At 39.7% G+C, this 13,297-nt stretch overlaps 1 protein-coding gene across 23 annotated transcripts in view; it reads right to left on the bottom strand.

Moving 5' to 3' along the window:
- LOC144315677 (uncharacterized) overlaps positions 1-13,297 on the bottom strand; it is a 118,519-nt gene that overhangs the window by 60,753 nt on the left and 44,469 nt on the right. For 17 of the 23 annotated variants that reach the window (XR_013381443.1, XR_013381437.1, XR_013381431.1 and 14 more), the window contains 3 exons: positions 11,833-11,927; positions 6,885-7,055; positions 4,583-4,692 (listed from right to left, as the gene is read on the bottom strand). The gene's annotated coding sequence lies outside the window, so the exon portion shown is untranslated. Of the gene's footprint in view, positions 1-223; positions 330-4,172; positions 4,224-4,582; positions 4,693-6,884; positions 7,056-11,832; positions 11,928-13,297 lie in introns of those variants that run through there. The other 6 variants (XM_077900597.1, XM_077900594.1, XM_077900593.1 and 3 more) reach the window with 3 other exon arrangements.

Raw genomic sequence — 13,297 nt, forward strand, 5'->3', positions numbered from 1 at the left:
ATAGCTCCTGACCTACTATCAAATCGTAGGCTCCTTTTATCCTGTTTGCTTATGATGCCACATTTTCTCCTGACATTTAAGTACTTTCTTTCCTCATCAGAACCTATTTACTCTATTTTGATAGACGCAAAGTTTCTTAACTGTCGTCTATACATGCCATGACTTTCCATGCCTTTGGGTGTGTCCTCATCTTTCTCACCAGGAGGAATGCTCCACCTCATACCTCTCCATGTATTCCAAATTGTCCATATTCTTCTTATGTTCCATCTCCTCTCTGAAAATAGCTCTCATATCTCAAGTCCATACTGTCTCATTAGTTTTTAAGTTACCTAATTAAAAAAAGTTACCGAATTAAGATAGCTAACTAAAAAAAAGTTCCCATATACATGCATGCGTGTACACACAGACATCTACCACATTTGTCCTATGTCTATGTTTGCCTTCCTCTGCCTATAACTCTGCAAAGGCAGGTCAACGAACAGCCCTTGTTGTGCCAGGCTTATTATTGGAGCTGCACTTGAGTATTGACAGAAAAATTCTGTGTATTATCAGATAGTCTGAATTTTTGTGGACTTTTCAATAGATATGGCTCCTGCCTTCATCTAATACCTCTGTTCAGAGAATCAGATCTTCCAGGAGGCCATAGGTAAACATCTTTAAAAGGCAGAATTTGCCTGAAAACACTCACTCACATCTTACCCTGCAGAACCCAGACACTATAAAAAGTGGTGCTATCTATGTGTGGCACATTGTGCTGTGTATGACACACTGGCTGCCACTTTGTGGCCCAGAGAGGTCCCATGGCCCCAGGAAGGTTCAGAAGCTCCTCCTGAAGAAAATTTTGCTTTTCATCCCTCTCTGCAACTCTTGTATCCATCCTCCTTTTTGCTGACTTGTTCTCTTTCTCAATGCATCTTCCATTTCCTTCTCTATTTCCCCAGCACTTCCCATTCTGCCTCTCCTTTTGCTTTTTCTCTGTGGACTTCCAATCATTGATCATGGCCTTGCCTGTAATTTTCTCACTCCGTGTCTTACCCATTCATTGTTCTCCAAGTCTGATTTTTCAATCTCCTTTCTACCTGGTAGGTAGGTGGCTTAGGAACAAAACCAGTTTTGTATTGTTTTCAGGATAAAGAGAACTAAGGTCCTAGCAGAAAAGGTATTTGTTCAAGGGCACAGTAAGTTAGTACCAATGAGGATGGAGGACACTCAGACCCCATGAAGACCATGTCACTGACTGGTCCCATGCACCAGGTCAGATGTAAAAATCAATTCCCTGGCAGCAACCAGGCACCACAAATTTCAGAACAGTGACAGCCAATCAGATTAATTGATTCTACAGAGAAATGACAATAAGAAGAGAAGAAAGAGAGTTAAGAAACTTAGAAAGAATACAGAAATGAAGAACAAGTCCCTCCTTTCTTAAAAATGGTGTTAGCAGGGTATTAGATTTACTAGTGAATTTGAACGCCCTTTTCCACCCTACCCTACCATGCCTCTCTTTTAGCTGTGGATTTATTTCAAGGCCTTACCAATCATATGCTAAAGCTGGTACATCACTAAAACATCTTCTGGGAGGACAGGGAGAAATCCAATCTAGGATTGAAAGCTGCAACTGTCATAGATAAAAAATACTCTTCCAAAGGCTGCTATTGAGTTAGACAGTTGGAAGAATTATTGCAAAGATGCCTGAGCTTCATGTAAGTTACTGGCTAGTGTTCTGCCCAATGCCAGGGATACCCATTCTTAGGGACCCCAAAGAGGAATGAATGCAATCAAACTCCTCCTATAACCACTCCCCTGTGACTCAATACTGCTATTAGCAGAGAAGAAACTAAATGATTTCTACCAGAAAAGACAGAGCTTTAAAAGCCAGATTTCTTTACTCTGAATTGTACCTTAACTGAACTCTGAGCACTATTGAGAGAAGCTCTAGCCAGACAAAAAATATTTTTGAAGAAGAAAGCTATTCTGTACTCTGTCATGAAAAGGTGTGTACTGAATGTGTGACACCACTGTCATCAATAAGCTGTTATAAAAGCCCATGGTTCAATACATGCATTTGTACATTTATGTCCTACCCACAAAAACTCTTAGTTTTTAGTCAGAAAATCTCAACTTTTCTAATTAAAATTCTATATGCCAACTGATACCCCAATGCTACCAGTACTACCCTGAGTCCTCAGCCTTATAATCTATCTCATTCACATACGTACATGCAAATACATAAGTACATATGCACACACTCACCCCACAAGCGTATAAAGACATAATTCTACTTTTATGGGCTATATCAAATTATCCAGGCCTCGCTGTTGCCTATGATCATAGATTATTCAAAATTTGTGTCATTAATTTATGTAGCACAGGCTTATTTTTTGTCAGTAAAAATCATAATTTTATAAATTAAACAAGAAGACTAAATGGATCTTCACTTCCTGGGATAGCTGTGTAGTGAGTCAGACTGCTCATTCAGGGACACAGTCTTTGGATCAAATGATCCAATATGTAATTACAAAACCCCTCTTTTGGGAATTCCATTTTAAAAGGACAACTCACTGGGAATAAAGACTCCTCCATATGCCTTCTTTCACAACCAGGATTATAGTTTTTATTGCAAATAGGAAAAGCAAAGTGGCCTGCCTTCTTCAAGTAAGGGGTGGTTTAACCAATTATTAGAAAGGAAGCAGTGTTTTGCTATCTTTAAAACCTGAAGGAATATGCAATGGACTACATTTAAGACTTTAAACTGACAGCTTCAACTTGAAATTTTAGCATGCCCCCAAGATGTTAAATACAAAAGGACCTTTATGTACTTTCAACTGCAAAGTCTTTCTCAACATACCTATATACCTTAACTTCCTCCCTCTTTTTACTAACCTACAAATGCCACAACCTTTCCTTTTCCTGTACAAAAGGATATCAAACAAATTGCACTTCTTGATATATGTCGGTCCCTTCACTCAGGAAAAACGACATGGCTATTTTATTAGACGGGAGGTCTCAAGAGCTCCTGAACCCCACAGACAGTCTCGTAAATTACCAAGAGCCACACCACTGTAACAACAATAAACTGAAATGGGTTAAGTGGTTTTGTTTCTGGCTCTCCTCCACATCTCTTCATAGATGATCCTGGAACCATACAGCTCCCTAGATATATAATCACTGATACTTGGGTACCTCTGGTCCAAACGCAACAACACTATTACACCTGACCTTGACTTATAATCAGCAAACTGAGTGCATCTCTGGATAACATTCTCTAGAAGGAGTTGATATTAACTATCTAAGGGTTTATATATCTCTAAACATATGTCACTCCTTGAAATTCTTCATATTTTCCAGCTCTGCAATGATGTAATTGTTTCTAAAAAATCTGTAAATTCTCCATTTTTATGTGTAATAATGTTTCTTTTATTTGACCTAAACTTGCAGCTTTAAGGAATGACCTCTGATATGAGCATTCTGTATTGATCTAGCTGGGATCGATCAAGAAGACAGCTAGAATCAGATCAGCCCAGTGTGCCTGCTGGGTAAAACTGCAGCTCCAGCTTAAAGAGCAAGCAGAGGATTTTAAGAAGAATAGCTCATCTGTGAATGCCGAGGACTTCTAGCTCCTCTCCTTGGTTCACCACCTGAGGCTGAGAGATGTCACTGTATTCAGACTTTAACTGCACACATAGCATAAGTCAGGTTATTGGTCTAGGAAATAGGCAGCAATAATCTATAATCTGAAGAATAATCTAGTTCTCAAATCTGTGGCTCTCTCTATTGCTTTAACATGTCTTCAGAAACGTCCAGGAGTCTGACTCCCTGTGCAAAGCCACAGGTAAACACAGGAACGGCAATCCCATTCCCATCCTCTGCAATCAAAGGCCCTTCCCTGTGCATCAGGTGCTACCCTACCTGCAGTACTCTCTCTCCCTGCATCCATCCTCCTGTAAGAAACTGGAAAACACACCCATTTGTGTCTCCAGATCCTTATAATTATGGTCACCTACATCACATTACAGACTTCTTAGCTATGGTGCTTGAGCATTGCTTCCATGTTTAGACGATAAACTTCACAGATATTTTGCTTTTTGCGGGGGAAAAATATACACGTATAATGACTAAGATACCAGGTCTTGAAATAACCCTGCCTGGGTTCCCGGTCAGCCTCCAACAATACCTTTTTTATAACTTTGGCAAGTCTTAGCTCTCTAGGGCCTCAGTTTTCACATCTGTAAAATGGGAATGATAGAACAGGACCTGCTTTAGAGAGGTGTCATGAGATTCTATACATAAAAAGCTTAGCACAGTACTGGGCATATATTAACTGCTCAAAAAATGTAGAAGTTTACTATTATTCATTGTAGAATTAGTTATCATATGGCAAGTGCTGGGAATAACATGAGAAAGAAAAACACATGTCTTCTCTCAACAAAGAGCTTATATATACCCTATTTTAATTTGCTAATAGCTCACCACTTGTCTATACCACAAAGGCTAGGAAACCCAAAACTGGAAAATGTACACATGCCCAGTTGTGTTCAAAATCTCAAACACCATACATTTTGTTAAGTATTTATATAAAACTTACCAAATCAATTTCATCCTCAGGTTTCACTCTCACAGGAAGAGATACAAAATTCCAGCTTATGTCAAATTAATGAATCCATTAATCTGTTTCTGATTTTGGGTTTGGTAAGCCTGAATGTTGAGGGAAAATCAATAATTATAACTATATTCAAGTTGGGATTTAGGAAAACAGACAAGAGTGAGGAGGGAGCTATGAGGCGGTCAAGAACCTAATGAGGAGCAAATTCCAAATAACAGTCACAGAATACAAAGGAAATGGTCTTTTATGGATACCACAAAGGAATCATTTGGGTTTGAAATATCTTTTTTTAAATGCAATAATTTGGTGAAGATGAAGTCACAGGGCTTCGAGAGGAGCACGAGGTTGCCTGCAGGAAGGCACAGATGGCTGGAAGCAAACTAAGCAAAGACCCAGCCCCATGCAGCCACTTCTCTGAAAGGCTGTGATCGCCTGGCACAAAGGCCGACCAGACATGTCAGGGAAGAGAGCAGGAGGCAGCTGGAGGAGCTGAGATTAATGAGGAAGCGCAAAATGAGAAAGAGCAACAACTGGAAACCCTTGTGGTGACATCAGGAACAGAGCCAGAGAAGACAACCTTGTTATCACATCTGTTCCATCATTATAATTAAATGGTAATGCGTGTCTCTTGTTGGGTTACCAGGGTGGAATTCCAAGTGGGGGAGCCCCTCACCACTCACTCAGGCCCCCAGCCTCTGCCCTTCTTGTTGAAGCTGAGGAATCGTTCCGGGTGCTAATAGGCTGGGTGTCTGGAGCAAGTGTTAATTTTGGATTACATCTGAGTGGAAATAAGATGAAGGTCTGGGGAATGCTTTGCCTTCACTCAGATGTTTCATTTCCAATTACTAGCACTGCAGAATACCCAGGGAGATGTTTTCATTCCAATTTGGAAGATTTCATAAACTTCCAAACTTTGAGGTATCGATCCAAACTCTTGAGCTTTGGAAGCATGCACACGCACTCTGTGGGGAGGAGCTGAAAGCTCCCGAGGAGGGAGGGTAGAGGGAGAGAGAAGATGGTATAAGTCCCACCTGAGGAGATATGCCCATTCTCAGATGGGCATACATCTCTGCTCTTGCCAAAACTGGCTCTGCTCAACCCTGAGGCCCATTAGAGGCACTCAGAACCATTAGCTCTGACTGGTTCTGTGCTAAGTAAATACTCTAGTGTCCAACTAGAAACTAGGGCAGCTGCCTGGGTTTGCTTTTTTTTCCTTTCTTTCAAAATCAGCAACGCAAAGTTCTCAACCCCAAATGGCTCAAATGCACCTCTTAATAAGTATACCGTTTTATATATTCTGCTAGTGGAGGTCAGCATTAATTTGAATTTTGCTAGACTCTAAGTGTTTTCTTGCTTGGTTTTCAATATCTCCGATTTTTGTTTGATTTTAGACAGGGTCATTTGCAGGGAGGGTCCAATAATCAGATTCCACCATCAGAAGGTAAGCTATCTATACCTGCAGGGAAAGGCCTCTGTCTATCATCTTTGGAATCTAGGAGCTAAATAGCAGTTGTTTGTGAAGCCTCCCAAAGGAGGTTTTTAAAAACAAAGCACTTCACTCAATGGAGTGGGGAGGGTAAGACATGATCCCGTGCTAATACATTATTCAGCTCAGCTTCAACCAGTGAGTATCTGGTTATCATAATGTCCTAATACCTGGACACTATGTGGCTATGTTGCAGGACAAGACATAGCTACAGCTGAGCCTAAAAGGATTTCATTTATAAATAATATTTGTCTCTTACATTTCCGGTTAATAGCCAAATGAATTAAAGAATAAAGAATCAGTGGAGAAATTTCCCTTGTGATAAAAAAATATATATATTATCCTAACACCTTGGTAAGATTTATTTCTACACCCAAAAACAACAGAACACCAAGTGGCATAATCATGAAGTGCCTTCCATGTTTAGTCTCTAGCTGACATTTAGAGATGCTATACTAGAAGCGACTCAGTAAAATCAAAGCGACCTAGACAAAAGTTAGGAAAAAAAGTAAATACCCAATAAATGTTAGTTGTATTGAACTGTGGGTCATTCTGATTTAGGTTCTTTTTATCTGGTCAACACTTCTCACTCTTTTTTTCTAATGCTGCCTTCTTCAGAAATGACCTAGGGCGAAACTACTTTTTAAAAAGTAAAGAAACAATTATATCACTAGCAGACACCATTCTAGATGCTCACCAAATGCATTTCCCTCTTTCTGGATACATAGCAAAACTACATTTCCCTGCTTCCTGTGTCTCAATGGAGCCAAATGAATGTAAGGAAAACTGGTGACTTACACAGACTGTGATGGCTAAGAGCAGGTGGGTCTTCTCTCCTCTTTCAGTGGTAAGCATCGTGAACACAGCGAGCATGAAAAGCTACATGTTGATGATGACAGTAACTAAAGATGGAAGGACCTTGAGTGCTTGACTAACCATGTGGAGCAGAGCCCCGTATCTCGGCTTCCCCTGCCAATCAGAGTAAAGAATAAATGTTTAATGTGTTAATCCACCAAAAATTGGAGAGGTTTGTTTGTTTTGGTTTTTCTTCCCCCCCACAATAGGTAGCACTAGTTATTCTAGTATGGAAATGGACACTTTGAAATGGAATGCTATTATAACAAAGACCAAAAATGCATTGTACTGAGTGAGAAGTCAGGTGGAGATGATATTAGAGTCTAGAAAGATGATGATTTGCGTTATGCAAAGGCCACATGTGCAACAACCTGACAAGAAGATTTCACACCTACTGAGCCTGTCACTAGGTAAAGCAGTTTGAAGGAGAGTAGGGTGTTAGTATGTGTTTACAATTATTGCTGAATTTGGTTAGAAATTATAATAAAGTGAAATTATAATAAAGTTCAGGAGAAAATTGATCAGCTTGAGAAAAGAAAAAGGAATAGAGAGAGTCCAGTAATATGGGACCTTGGATTACAAATATTGACTGCTTCTTGGGTTTTAAGGAGCAGGAAAAAAAAGATCAAATAAGGCTTTGAGCAACAGAGCCCCACTAGGACCAAGCTTTCTGGAAAAAAATCAGATTAAAGATAACCAGATAACCCAACTGCCTCAAGGTAGCCGCCATTAAGCTGAAAGAGGAAAACATTGAGTGAGAGAAAGCAAAGAAATAATGTAGATCTGGACTCTTTCTAGGGAAAGAAACTGGGGTGCCTCAGTTACTAACATGTGAGATTGACTTTAAGCAAACAGATCAGCAGCCTACCTAGTTTTTCAAGGGAAGTGTGTTACTAGATAAACCATAACCAAGAAGAGTACAACCCCTCTACCATTCAGGACTTTTTAAAAAACCCTTGTGACCTCAGCCTTCTAAATGGGCTCTGACAACTCCACAGCCCCAAGAAGGGCACATATCCCAGTGCCTACAGTGATAGTTAATTTTATCTGTCAATTTGATTGAATCAGGAAATGCCCAGATATGATTATACATGATTTCTGGGCTGTCTGTTAAGGGTGTTTCTGGAAGAGATTTAGCATTTGAATTAGAGGATTCAGTAAAGCTGATTGCCCTCCCCAATGTGGGTTAGCATCATCTAATCTGCTAAGGGCCTAAACAGAACAAAAAGGCTGAAGCAGGAAGAATTTTTGCTCTTTGTTCTGCCTTATTGCTTAGGCTGAGACATACTGCCCCTCAAAATGGAATTTACATCATCAACACCCCTGATTCTCAGGCCTAAAGGCTCCAACTGAAATGCATCACCAGCTTGTCTGGATTTCCAGGTTGCAGGAGTCCATGATCTGTTGATCATGGGACTTCTCAGCTTCGTAACTGCATCCTTCAATCAATCCCTAATAATAAATCTCCATTATATGTCCTACAGGTTCTGCTTTTCTGACGAACTCTGACCATCCCAAATGTTGCAGGGAGGATAGTGAGCAGAAAGAAACCCTTCCCTCATGGAGTGGTGCAAATAGCCAAAGAGATAAAAGGAAACACTCTCAGATGATAAACCAGTCTCATCAGGAATTTCCCCACTCAACTTCACAACACTTGACCTAGACATTTCAATTTACTATGGATCAATGATATTTATATGTTTTTCTATCCTTCTTTTCCCAAATGGGAGTTTTAATTCGCATACTCCTGTCCTTACCAACTACTGTGTATCAATTTGATATAGGAAGGGACACTGATAGCTGTTTTTTCTCATGCAAAGCCAAGAAAGAGTCACATCAACACTCAATGGGCATAACTGAGCAGTCAGTTCTGTCCGCAGTGACTGAACAGGATTTTGAATTGCTTGTTTTAAGAAGAGATGTCATGCAAAAAAGACACATGCCCAAGCAGTTGTCAGAGCTGCACCCTCAAACAGTACGAATTGGCAAAAGCTCCCAGAGACAGTCAGCAGTAGGTATATAGGTCCCCTGTGGACCATTCATTATAAGACAGAGCACAGGGATCTAGCAGAACCATAAACCAGACCATGGGAAACACAAGATCTTCCCCCAGCACATTTTGGGGACAGTAAATAATTATAAAATGACATAGTAGAAACTTGTCCCCCCTTTCCTGCTGGCCCTTTCACAGTTTAGGAAACTCTAGTCCCTACCTTGGGTTTGTAGTTCTGAGTTCTAAGCCTTAGAATTTACCAAAACTACACTAGTTAAGCCTTTATAGACACTAGGTCTATAAAGATTTGCAAAAGTCCAACTCTTTTGGGGGGGGGGAGAAGGTCAATGTTATAGGTTGAAATGTGTCCCCCAAAACTATATGTTCAGGTCCTAATCCCTAATAGCTGTAAATGTAACCTTTTCCCAAAATATAGTCTTTGTAGGTGTAATTAGTTAAAGTAAGTTTATACTAGAATAGGAGAGGTGCTAATCCAATTACTGATGCCCTTATAAGAGAGGGGAATTTGGACACAGACAGAGAGACACAAGGCACAGAGGAGAAGGCATGTACAAATGGAGGAAGATTAAAATGATGCATCTACAAGCTAGGTGATGCCAACGATGATCAACAATCATCAGAAGCTGGAAAAGAGCAGAAATATTTTTCCCTAAAACCTTCAGAGGGAGCACAGTCCTACCAATGACTTGATTTTGGACTTCTAGCCTCCAAACTATAAGAAAAATATCTCTTATTTAAGGCTGTACCAGTTTTCAGTTCTTTCTTACAGAAGATACAGTCAGCTAGCAGCAGATTATTTAGTCTTAGGCAGATTAGCCCTACCCCTTAAGACAAAGGTATGTTTGAGTATAGGAAAAAAAAAAATGAGACATGTGGGCAGGCTGGTTACCACAAGGCCAGTCTCTGTCATGGACATGGACTTCTACACACACTGGAAGACTACATTTCCCAATCTTCCCTGCAGTTACATGGTTATGTGACTGAGTGTAGTCATAGGAAAATGGGAGAAGTACTGTTGCCACTTCTAGGTTTCACAGCCAAAAGTGCCATGATCCTCTCTCTCTTGTCCTTTGTTATGCAGCCACATGCCAACAGCCTGCATGACCTAAGGAGCAACACAATGAACACAGCAGAGCCTCTGTCAACAGGAACCCTCAAATGATTGTGAGCAGCACAGCCTCACATTGCACCCCCACTGATCATACTGAATTGACACAAAAGTGAGAAATAAACATTACTGGCTTAAGCCCAACAATGTCTTGGAGACAGCTCATACCAGCTCTGAAAGGCCAATAGCATTTCTTCCCAACTCTGTATGTAATGATGTATCTTTGTAACTTAAATATTAACATCAGCTGTGGTGAGTATACTCATCCCATGAAAATAGCAAATGCCACAAATCAAGGATTTTTTTTTCCCTTTTGTTTGGATAGTCAGTTATTAAATTTTACTACCACACCACTAGTTAAGCCTCTAAGGAATGAAGGCGGTTGTTACAGCAGCTAGAATTAATCACACTTACTAATAAAAATCTGTACTTTCAGTTCTGGCAGGTGATTGATACCAGAAAAAATCAGAGTGGAATTCTAAAATCTTGGACATGAACATCCGTGGAGATTATCTGGGTGAATTTACTTATTTTACAGATGAAAAAAGGTAACATTCAGTTCAGGGAAGTACCTCCAACTAGAATCCAGATCTCCAAGAGTAAAAGGCACCTAAAGGCAGGTCTTCAGCAAGGAAATGACAGTTTGACTTAAATTTAAAAGGAACACTGTGACTACTGGTGGAGAATATATTGGAGAGAACTGAAGTACAGGTGAGAGACCAGCTGGGAGGCTACTGGAGAAGTGGAGATGTGCGGTGATGGTGATCTGACCTTAGATGAGACAGTGGAGAAAGAAGATTTTGAAGTTATAATAAATGCTGATAAACCTGTTCCTTTACTTGCTTATAATTCTGTTTGCTCCTGGAGAGTAACTTTTGGGATGCAAGGACCATAGTAGTAGGACTTAACAGGCATCCTTAGTGTCTGGCATGAGAATTACTACAATAAAGAATCAAAATTATACCTACCAAGGGGCTATTTTTTTGTGTGTCTGCTATATTCTAGGCATTTTAAATATATTACTTCTCTTTTGAAGACCCCAAAGATAGGTATTAATATTTCCATACTTGAGATGAGAAAACTGAGACTCAGAGAACCTAATTTGTTCAAGGCTACACAGCTAAAAAGTAGTAGAACTAAGATTCAACCCAGGTCCATTTAACCCAAAAATTTCTTTATACTCTTGTACCTCCTTCTTTACAGTGAATTCTCATGTGGTTTAAGACTGGAAGGGGACAAACCAATCCTGGTAAGAAAAGTTTATCAAGAAACTTCCTATGTCAATATCAGAAAAGGAGACAGAACATAAAGACTCCTAACTCTGGGAAACGAACTAGGGGTGGTAGAAGGGGAGGAGGACGGGGGGTGGGAGTGAATGGGTGACGGGCACTGGGGGTTATTCTGTATGTTGGTAAATTGAACACCAATAAAAAATAAATTTAAAAAATTAAAAAAAAAAGAAACTTCCTATGTCAAACAGTGGCAGAATAATAACTAACATTATCAACATGAGCTTATAAATACACCTTCAAGAAGATTTCATTAAAAAAAAGATTTCATTAATGCTTCTGATTTCTTTCACAATAAACATAATACATCTAAAGCATTCTGTAAGTGTTGGCCATTATTTTATCACAATTCTATCAATATAAAAATTAGGAAATACTAACTGGAAATACTGATCGTTCAAGATGTTTAACAATTAACAACACACCTCCCTTTCTTCTTTCCTCATTCCACTCAAAAACATATCATCCAAAAAAATGTACCTGTCTAGGCAGTCTGTTGGGGGAGGTCCAGATTCATTAGCAGATGCACATGTATGCAGTAGCCTCTCACCCTGAAGTAATGAGCCATGTAGTATCTAGATGTAAATGTAAACACATCTGTGACTATCCAACCTGTGAATTGTCCAGTGCAGCTCTAGCTCCATTTCTTAGCTTTGATGCTTTTCTTCTCCTAGCAGAGCAAGGATGTAGCAGACAGACTGGCTTAACACTGAATTAAAATCTAAGATTCCTCAAAACTTTGAGCAATTTTTCTTTCTTTTCCAAAGTTCTGAGAGCTACAGATCACCTTCTGAGTGTCCATACATACAGTGTTGGAAATGTATACATGGTTTGGCAAAGCAGAACTCTCCAGGGCTTTGGAGAACTGATGCCAGATAATTTTTTGAGTATTCACAACAAGCTAGACACTCTTTTAAGTGGTCGTTGGAATGTTTCATCTAATTATCAACTTAACTCAGTGGGAATTTTACAAAGGAAGAAACTGAGGCTTAGACAGATGGGTCACTTTTCCAAGGCTCTGCAGCTAGTGACAAATGAAGACAGGATTAGGGTCCAGGCATTCAGACTCCAGAGCCGGAGGTTTCATCCTGTGCTCTCCTTCATAGCGCTATGGCCTCACTGGGGAGAGGGGGCGAGTAGGGGGAACCAAAACCTCCCTCAGCTTAAACCTAGCTAGCCCAGGCTCCATTCCCTCCCTGTCATATTCCCACCTCTGCAGCTTATTTATCAAGAGGCTAACCAATGGATGCACCATGTCACCCATAATCCCCCTCCTCATATTGGCCTTAGAAGTTCCATGTATTCCATCTCCTACTTCCTTTCTCCTCCTCAGGGCTACACCCATCTCCAGTGTCTAGAAGTTTCTGACTTTTTGAAGGCTAAAATTTAGCCTAAAAAATGATTTTAGTGCCATGTCTAGATTTCTATATATAAGTAGGCTTTATCAGCCCTCCCTTTGGCTAACTCAGCATACATTTCTAGCTAAGAATCCTTTTTAGAAGGATAGCAATAGTATGCACTGCTCACCAAGTTAATCATAAACGCATAATGTTAGCATCAATCAGGCAGTGTTTACTATACATAACCCATGTCAAACTCCACCTATAGAAATGGACAAAATTTACAAGGAAAATAAAACAAACATCAAAACACAAAGTACCATACATAAAAACACAAATAGTGATAGGAAACAATACATAATCAGGTTTATGTTTAACAGTGTTTTGAGATATTAGCATTCTACACAAATACTTTGAAAAATATATAATAAGTAAGCATTAATAATAAATTCAAGAGGATGGGGCTTAAGGTTAGGGAATGAAAGGTGGAAAGAATATGTAGTCAGTCAAAAGCACTTTCTAGACCTTCTTCAAGTCATACCACAAACACAGTATGTCTTTTCAAATGTACAGCAGTACTCACTCTTTACTATATTGAAGAAGAT

The sequence above is a fragment of the Canis aureus genome, chromosome 6, assembly GCF_053574225.1.
Source record: "Canis aureus isolate CA01 chromosome 6, VMU_Caureus_v.1.0, whole genome shotgun sequence".
Taxonomy (NCBI): domain Eukaryota; kingdom Metazoa; phylum Chordata; class Mammalia; order Carnivora; family Canidae; genus Canis; species Canis aureus.